Genomic DNA, 11,314 nt, shown 5'->3' with positions numbered 1-11,314 from the left:
GCGGCGCTGACCTGAAGGCGTGGACCTCGGCTTTGGAGAAGTAGCGGCTCAGAGCAGGAGAGGAGCTGTAGACCACGGTCAGCTTTACCCAGGAAGACAAGCCACTGTCAGCACGATAGCAACAAAGATGTGCAAACCTCTGGAGGTCTCACTCCAACCACAATTACTTCAAAAATAACTTCTAAAACATCGCTTGATATCAAAGATGTGCCGATTGCGATACGGATCATCTATGAGTGGGATCGGACGATACCGACACTCATAAACCTGTTAGCATATTAGCTAATGCTAACGACGCGAGCTTGATTATATTTCCATAGTACGTAGAAATATGCATGAAAACACTCCTACAGACATCACACATGGGACATTTTAGTCTGTAAGAATAGTTGTAGTTATATTGTAAAACTTACACACGTTGCCTGGAGTGATGAATGAAGAATCCATACGAGTAGAAACGCTACGGACGGCCAGAAGACTGAACAGCACTTATACTTCCAGTTGAAAGCACTAAATAGAAGGACAGAGCAGCACATGCAGTGAGCAAACTCGTCCAAAAGATGGCGCCATAGCACAAACAATGACAGACTTTTTCAGTGTCTTAGCATGTTTAAAAAATAAAAAAAAATGATTATGGTCGTCAGCGAAGAAAAATCCATAATTGAGCTGCACCGTTTTAGAAGCAGCAGGGTTCGAAGTGTAGGAAAAAAGGATCGGCTTATAGTCCAATACTTGAACAAGTCCATTACTAAGAGTTATAGAGAGGTTAATATAACAAGACAAGTTGCTGTTTCATAAAAGTATTTAATACATACTTGCCAACCCTCCCGTTTTTAGCGGGAGACTCCCGGTATTCAGCGCCTCTCCCGACAACCTCCCGGCAGAAAATTTCTCCCGACAAACTCCCGGTATTCAGCCGGAGCTGGAGGCCACGCCCCCTGCAGCTCAATGCGGACCTGAGTGGGGACAACCTGTTCTCACGTCTGCTTTCCCACAATATAAACAGCTTGGCTGCCCAAAGACGTCATAACATCTAGGGCTTTTAGAGAGTGGAGTGCACAACTGCGCACACAACAAGGAGACCAAGCAGAAGAACCAGGAAGTTACAGACATGGCGACGCCGTCGACGAGCAAGATGAAGAAATACGCTTGCAAGTTCCAAAACGAATGGAAACAAGAATTTCAGTTCATCCAGGACAGTTGGAAGGGGAAGGTGGATGTAATTATGTTGCCTGTACATTTTGTACAACAGACTTCTCCATTGAACACGGTGGCCCAGTCATGAACGGAGGAGAAATTAAACAGGACAATACTGCCATCTACTGGATAGCCCCCGGAACACTGAAATTCAAGTATTTATTTTATTTATATGTATAATAAAATAAATATATATACATATATATATAGCTAGAATTCACTGAAAGTCAAGTATTTCATATATATATATATATATATATATATATATATATATATATATATATATATATATATATATATGAAATACTTGAGTTGGTGAATTCTAGCTGTAAATATACTCCCCTATTAACCACGCCCCCAACCAAGTATCTTAGCAATGGACTTATTCAAGTATCTTAGTAATGGACTTATTCAAGTATCGAAATATAAGCTGCTACTTTTTCCCTACACTTTGAACCCTGCTGCTTTTAAAATGGTGCGGCTAATTTATGGATTTTTCTTCAAATAAAAATATTTAAAAAAATATGCACAGACACTGAAAAGGTGTTTTTATTGTTTGTGCTATGGCGCCATCTTTTGGACGAGTTCACTCACTGCAGGTGCTGCTGTGTCCTTCCATTTAGTGCTTTCAACCAGAAGTAGAAGTGCTGTTCAGTCTTCTGGCCATCCATAGCGGTTCTACTCCTATGGATTCTTGACTCATCACTGAAAGCAATGTTGGTAAGTTTTACAATATAACTAAAACTATCCGTACTTACTTAAGATTAAAAGATTAAAGATTAAAGTACCAATGATTGTCACACACACACTAGATGTGGTGAAATTTGTCCTCTGCATTTGACCCATCCCCTTGGGGAGCATTGGGCAGCAGCGGCGCCGCGCCCGGGAATCATTATGGTGATTTAACCCCCAACTCCAACCCTTGATGCTGAGTGCCAAGCAGGGAGGTAATGGGTCCCATTTTTATAGTCTTTGGTATGACTCGGCTGGGATTTGAACTCCATCCTACCGCCCTGAGATCGGTAGGTTGGAGTGTTCAGGGATGAATAGTCTCTCCTATTGCTATTTTTCCAGCTCTAGTTCCATGAATCATTAGTAATGCAGCAGCCTAGTTTAGAATGGCAGGGTCCCTGCTATCACATGTTGAGAACAATATAACATTTACATAATAAACATCAACTACAGGCTTCCCAAATGCTGTAATAAATGAAGCATGATGAGTTGAGCATGTCAGCATGTGGCCCCACTTTTAACTCTTTTGCAAACGCTTATTAATTTGACTTAGTAAGTCATTATTTCATCATTACTTTGACTTAGTAAATTACTAAATCCAAATATTCTATATATCGCCAGTCAGCAAATGCAGCGGAAAGTACAACCAAAAAGTGTAGGCTTCTTCACGCGACGAAGCCGGCCTACTTCACCACAGTCTGTAGTCTATTATATCATGCAGAGGGGGCGGGTGTGTGGGTGTATGGGTGTGGGTGTAAGGAACAGTGGAACTCGGCCTGTCAACTTACACTGTTCCTGTGTAAGTATCAAGCAGTATCATCAGTATTATGCTTTATCATTATCATGCGGTATCATGATTTGTCAGTATCATGCATGATATTGCATGATACTGATAAAGTATGATACTGATAAAGCATGATACTGATAAAGTAAGAAATCTGCGTTCAAAGAACTCCGGTTTATTAGTGATTCCCAGAGCCCAAAATAAGTCTGCGGGCTATAGAGCGTTTTCTATTGGGGCTCCAGTACTCTGGAATGCCCTCCCGGTAACAGTTAGAGATGCTACCTCAGTAGAAGCATTTAAGTCCCATCTTAAAACTCATTTGTATAATCTAGCCTTTAAATAGACTCCCCTTTTTAGACCAGTTGATCTGCCATTTCTTTTCTTCTCTCCTCTGCTCCCCTCTCCCTTGGGAGGGGGAGTTGCACAGGTCCGGTGGCCATGGATGAAGTGCTGGCTGTCCAGAGTCGGGACCCCGGGTGGACCACTAGCCTGTGCATCGGTTGGGGACATCTCTGCGCTGCTGACCCGTCTCCGCTCGGGATGGTTTCCTGCTGGCCCCACTATGGACTGGACTCTCACCGATGTGTTGGATCCACTGTGGACTGGACTTTCACAATATTATGTCAGACCCACTCGACATCCATTGCTTTCGGTCTCCCCTAGAGGGGGGCGGGGGGGTTACCCACATATGCGGTCCTCTTCAAGGTTTCTCATAGTCATTCACATTGACGTCCCACTGGGGTGAGTTTTTCCTTGCCCGTATGTGGGCCCTGTACCGAGGATGTCGTTGTGGCTTGTGCAGCCCTTTGAGACACTTGTGATTTAGGGCTATATAAATAAACATTGATTGATTGATTGAAAGTATGATACTGCATGATACTTATAAAGCATGATACTGCATGATACTGATAAAGTATGATACTGCATGATACTGATAAAGCATGATACTGATAAAGTATGATACTGATAAAGCATGATACTGATAAAGCATGATACTGATAAAGCATGTTCCCCGGGGTCAAACTATTGGAGAAGAACTGGTTAGATGGTGAGAAATGTGTGTTTTCCATCATGGAGGTGATGATTATCACGTTAAGCTACACCTACACTGTGCACGATCATACAGTTAACTACACCGTGTACGATCATACAGTTGACTACACCGTGTACGATCATGCAGCTGACTACACCGTGTACGATCATGCAGCTGACTACACCGTGTACGATCATGCAGTTGACTACACCGTGTACGATCATACAGCTGACTACACCGTGTACGATCATACAGCTGACTACACCGTGTACGATCATGCAGCTGACTACACCGTGTACGATCATGCAGCTGACTACACCGTGTACGATCATGCAGCTGACTACACCGTGTACGATCATGCAGTTGACTACACCGTGTACGATCATGCAGTTGACTACACCGTGTACGATCATGCAGCTGACTACACCGTGTACGATCATGCAGCTGACTACACCGTGTACGATCATGCAGCTGACTACACCGTGTACGATCATGCAGCTGACTACACCGTGTACGATCATGCAGCTGACTACACCGTGTACGATCATGCAGCTGACTACACCGTGTACGATCATGCAGCTGACTACACCGTGTACGATCATGCAGCTGACTACACCGTGTACGATCATGCAGCTGACTACACCGTGTACGATCATGCAGCTGACTACACCGTGTACGATCATGCAGTTGACTACACCGTGTACGATCATACAGCTGACTACACCGTGTACGATCATACAGCTGACTACACCGTGTACGATCATGCAGCTGACTACACCGTGTACGATCATGCAGCTGACTACACCGTGTACGATCATGCAGCTGACTACACCGTGTACGATCATGCAGTTGACTACACCGTGTACGATCATGCAGTTGACTACACCGTGTACGATCATGCAGCTGACTACACCGTGTACGATCATGCAGCTGACTACACCGTGTACGATCATGCAGCTGACTACACCGTGTACGATCATGCAGCTGACTACACCGTGTACGATCATGCAGCTGACTACACCGTGTACGATCATGCAGCTGACTACACCGTGTACGATCATGCAGCTGACTACACCGTGTACGATCATGCAGCTGACTACACCGTGTACGATCATGCAGCTGACTACACCGTGTACGATCATGCAGCTGACTACACCGTGTACGATCATGCAGTTGACTACACCGTGTACGATCATACAGCTGACTACACCGTGTACGATCATACAGCTGACTACACCGTGTACGATCATGCAGCTGACTACACCGTGTACGATCATGCAGCTGACTACACCGTGTACGATCATGCAGCTGACTACACCGTGTACGATCATGCAGTTGACTACACCGTGTACGATCATGCAGTTGACTACACCGTGTACGATCATGCAGCTGACTACACCGTGTACGATCATGCAGCTGACTACACCGTGTACGATCATGCAGCTGACTACACCGTGTACGATCATGCAGCTGACTACACCGTGTACGATCATGCAGCTGACTACACCGTGTACGATCATGCAGCTGACTACACCGTGTACGATCATGCAGCTGACTACACCGTGTACGATCATGCAGCTGACTACACCGTGTACGATCATGCAGCTGACTACACCGTGTACGATCATGCAGCTGACTACACCGTGTACGATCATGCAGCTGACTACACCGTGTACGATCATACAGCTGACTACACCGTGTACGATCATACAGCTGACTACACCGTGTACGATCATGCAGCTGACTACACCGTGTACGATCATGCAGCTGACTACACCGTGTACGATCATGCAGCTGACTACACCGTGTACGATCATGCAGTTCACTACACCGTGTACGATCATGCAGCTGACTACACCGTGTACGATCATGCAGCTGACTACACCGTGTACGATCATGCAGTTGACTACACCGTGTACGATCATACAGCTGACTACACCGTGTACGATCATACAGCTGACTACACCGTGTACGATCATGCAGCTGACTACACCGTGTACGATCATGCAGCTGACTACACCGTGTACGATCATGCAGCTGACTACACCGTGTACGATCATGCAGTTGACTACACCGTGTACGATCATGCAGTTGACTACACCGTGTACGATCATGCAGCTGACTACACCGTGTACGATCATGCAGCTGACTACACCGTGTACGATCATGCAGCTGACTACACCGTGTACGATCATGCAGCTGACTACACCGTGTACGATCATGCAGCTGACTACACCGTGTACGATCATGCAGCTGACTACACCGTGTACGATCATGCAGCTGACTACACCGTGTACGTTCATGCAGTTGACTACACCGTGTACGATCATACAGTTGACTACACCGTGTACGATCATGCAGCTGACTACACCGTGTACGTTCATGCAGTTGACTACACCGTGTACGATCATACAGTTGACTACACCGTGTACGATCATACAGTTAACTTCTAGCCGCTTGTCAGCCGGGAGATGAAAAACAAATCAAGTATCAGCCAGAAGGCATCAGCGTTGGTATCACAACTAAAAGGTATTCCTCTGCATTCACCATTGCACGCTTTTTTGCCAAAACGGTCCAAAACTGATGGCCGCATCCCTGATGGATGGATGGATGGATGGAATGATGGATGGATGGAATGATGGATGGATGGATGGAATGATGGATGGATGGATGGAATTATTGATGGATGGATGGATGGATGGATGGAATGATTGATGGATGGATGGATGGAATGATTGATGGATGGATGGATGGAATGATTGATGGATGGATGGATGGATGGAATGATTGATGGATGGATGGATGGATGGAATGATTGATGGATGGATGGAATGATTGATGGATGGATGGATGGAATGATTGATGGATGGAATGATTGATGGATGGATGGATGGAATGATTGATGGATGGATGGAATGATTGATGGATGGATGGATGGATGGAATGATTGATGGATGGATGGAATGATGGATGGATGGATGGAATGATGGATGGATGGATGGATGGATGGAATGATTGATTGATGGATGGAATGATTGATGGATGGAATGATGGATGGATGGAATGATTGATGGATGGATGGAATGATTGATGTATGTATGGAATGATTGATGGATGGATGGATGTATGTATGGAATGATTGATGGATGGATGGATGGAATGATTGATGGATGGATGGATGGAATGATGGATGGATGGAATGATTGATGGATGGAATGATGGATGGATGGAATGATTGATGGATGTATGGATGTATGGAATGATTGATGGATGGATGGAATGATGGATGGATGGAATGATTGATGGATGGATGGATGGAATGATGGATGGATGGAATGATTGATGGATGGATGGAATGATTGATGGATGGATGGAATGATTGATGGATGGATGGATGTATGTATGGAATGATTGATGGATGGATGGATGTATGTATGGAATGATTGATGGATGGATGGATGGAATGATTGATGGATGGATGGATGGATGGATGGATGGATGGAATGATGGATGGATGGAATGATTGATGGATGGAATGATGGATGGATGGAATGATTGATGGATGGATGGATGTATGGAATGATTGATGGATGGATGGAATGATGGATGGATGGAATGATTGATGGATGGATGGATGGAATGATGGATGGATGGATGGAATGATTGATGGATGGAACTTTATTGATTCCTTCATGAAAAGTTAAATTCCAGATAATGTGATGTCATAAGTAGAATGTGCCCCCTAGTGGCTTGTTTTCATGCATGACCTTGAAGAGGTCTGACCTTGCATGACCTTGCATGATACTGACCTTGCATGACCTTGCATGATACTGACCTTGCATGACCTTGCATGATACTGACCTTGCATGATACTGACCTTGCATGACCTTGCATGATACTGACCTTGCATGACCTTGCATGATACTGACCTTGCATGATACTGACCTTGCATGACCTTGCATGATACTGACCTTGCATGACCTTGCATGATACTGACCTTGCATGACCTTGCATGATACTGACCTTGCATGATACTGACCTTGCATGACCTTGCATGATACTGACCTTGCATGATACTGACCTTGCATGACCTTGCATGATACTGACCTTGCATGATACTGACCTTGCATGACCTTGCATGATACTGACCTTGCATGATACTGATCTTGCATGACCTTGCATGATACTGACCTTGCATGATACTGACCTTGCATGACCTTGCATGATACTGACCTTGCATGACCTTGCATGATAATGACCTTGCATGACCTTGCATGATACTGACCTTGCATGACCTTGCATGATACTGACCTTGCATGATACCTACCTTGCCTTGCAGGTCACGGCTGAGAGCTCGGCTCTGATTGGACGACGGCACCAGGAGGTCATCGCTGAACGGCAGGTCAAGGAGACTGAAGTTGCCCTTGAAGAGGCGAGGAATGTTGAAGGTCGAGGGGTCAAACTTCTCATCTACGTCCTGGTGAAGAACTGATAATACACACATGTAGTATTATTATTATGGTGTCAGATAATACACACATGTAGTATTATTATGGTGTCAGATAATACACACATGTAGTATTATTATGGTGTCAGATAATACACACATGTAGTATTATTATGGTGTCAGATAATACACACATGTAGTATTATTATGGTGTCAGATAATACACACATGTAGTATTATTATTATGGTGTCAGATAATACACACATGTAGTATTATTATGGTGTCAGATAATACATACATGTAGTATTATTATGGTGTCAGATAATACACACATGTAGTATTATTAAGGTGTCAGATAATACACACATGTAGTATTATTATGGTGTCAGATAATACACACATGTAGTATTATGGTGTCAGATAATACACACATGTAGTATTATTATTATGGTGTCAGATAATACACACATGTAGTATTATTATGGTATCAGAAAATACACACATGTAGTATTATTATTATGGTGTCAGATAATACACACATGTAGTATTATTATGATGGTGTCAGATAATACACACATGTAGTATTATTATGGTGTCAGATAATACACACATGTAGTATTATTATGGTGTCAGATAATACACACATGTAGTATTATTATGGTGTCAGATAATACACACATGTAGTATTATTATGGTGTCAGATAATACACACATGTAGTATTATTATGGTGTCAGATAATACACACATGTAGTATTATTATGTGTCAGATAATACACACATGTAGTATTATTATGGTGTCGGATAATACACACATGTAGTATTATTATTATGGTGTCAGATAATACACACATGTAGTATTATTATGGTGTCAGATAATACACACATGTAGTATTATTATGGTGTCAGATAATACACACATGTAGTATTATTATGGTGTCAGATATTACACACATGTAGTATTATTATTATGTGTCAGATATTACACACATGTAGTATTATTATGGTGTCAGACAATACACACATGTAGTAATATTATTATGGTGTCAGATAATACACACATGTAGTATTATTATGGTGTCAGATAATACACACATGTAGTATTATTATGGTGTCAGATAATACACACATGTAGTATTATTATTATGGTGTCAGATAATACACACATGTAGTATTATTATAGGTGTCAGATAATACACACATGTAGTATTATTATGGTGTCAGATAATACACACATGTAGTATTATTATTATGGTGTCAGATAATACACACATGTATTATTATTATTATGGTGTCAGATAATACACACATGTAGTATTATTATTATGGTGTCAGATAATACACACATGTAGTATTATTATTATGGTGTCAGATAATACACACATGTAGTATTATTATGGTGTCAGATAATACACACATGTAGTATTATTATTATGGTGTCAGATAATACACACATGTAGTATTATTATTATGGTGTCAGATAATACACACATGTAGTATTATTATGGTGTCAGATAATACACACATGTAGTATTATTATTATGGTGTCAGATGATACACACATGTAGTATTATTATTATGGTGTCAGATAATACACACATGTAGTATTATTATGGTGTCAGATAATACACACATGTAGTATTATTATTATGGTGTCAGATAATACACACATGTAGTATTATTATGGTGTCAGATAATACACACATGTAGTATTATTATGGTGTCAGATAATACACACATGTAGTATTATTATGGTGTCAGATAATACACACATGTAGTATTATTATGGTGTCAGATAATACACACATGTAGTATTATTATTATGGTGTCAGATAATACACACATGTAGTATTATTATTATGGTGTCAGATAATACACACATGTAGTATTATTATGGTGTCAGATAATACACACATGTAGTATTATTATGGTGTCAGATATTACACACATGTAGTATTATTATTATGGTGTCAGATAATACACACATGTAGTATTATTATGGTGTCAGATAATACACACATGTAGTATTATTATTATGGTGTCAGATAATACACACATGTAGTATTATTATGGTGTCAGATAATACACACATGTAGTATTATTATGGTGTCAGATAATACACACATGTAGTATTATTATGGTGTCAGATAAAACACACATGTAGTATTATTATTATGGTGTCAGATAATACACACATGTAGTATTATTATGGTGTCAGATAATACACACATGTAGTATTATTATTGTGTCAGATAATACACACATGTAGTATTATTATGGTGTCAGATAATACACACATGTAGTATTATTATGGTGTCAGATAATACACACATGTAGTATTATTATTATGGTGTCAGATAATACACACATGTAGTATTATTATTATTATGGTGTCAGATAATACACACATGTAGTATTATTATGGTGTCAGATAATACACACATGTAGTATTATTATGGTGTCAGATAATACACACATGTAGTATTATTATGGTGTCAGATAATACACACATGTAGTATTATTATGGTGTCAGATAATACACACATGTAGTATTATTATGGTGTCAGATAATACACACATGTAGTATTATTATGGTGTCAGATAATACACACATGTAGTATTATTATTATGGTGTCAGATAATACACACATGTAGTATTATTATTATGGTGTCAGATAATACACACATGTAGTATTATTATTATGGTGTCAGATAATACACACATGTAGTATTATTATGGTGTCAGATAATACACACATGTAGTATTATTATGGTGTCAGATAATACACACATGTAGTATTATTATGGTGTCAGATAATACACACATGTAGTATTATTATGGTGTCAGATAATACACATGTAGTATTATTATTATGGTGTCAGATAATACACACATGTAGTATTATTATGGTGTCAGATAATACACACATGTAGTATTATTATGGTGTCAGATAATAGACACATGTAGTATTATTATGGTGTCAGATAATACACACATGTAGTATTATTATTATGGTGTCAGATAATACACACATGTAGTATTATTATTATGGTGTCAGATAATACACACATGTAGTATTATTATGGTGTCAGATAATACACACATGTAGTATTATTATTAT

General features: G+C 40.5%; 1 protein-coding gene across 1 annotated transcript in view; it reads right to left on the bottom strand.

The window, feature by feature from the left end:
• Window positions 1-11,314, bottom strand: part of gbe1b (glucan (1,4-alpha-), branching enzyme 1b) — a 341,974-nt gene that overhangs the window by 133,981 nt on the left and 196,679 nt on the right. The window lies entirely within an intron of this gene.

Source organism: Entelurus aequoreus, linkage group LG10 (genome assembly GCF_033978785.1).
Source record: "Entelurus aequoreus isolate RoL-2023_Sb linkage group LG10, RoL_Eaeq_v1.1, whole genome shotgun sequence".
NCBI classification, from domain to species: Eukaryota; Metazoa; Chordata; class Actinopteri; order Syngnathiformes; family Syngnathidae; genus Entelurus; species Entelurus aequoreus.
The sequence above is the reverse complement of the archived record's forward strand: the minus strand, read 5'-3'. Positions and strand labels throughout refer to the sequence as shown.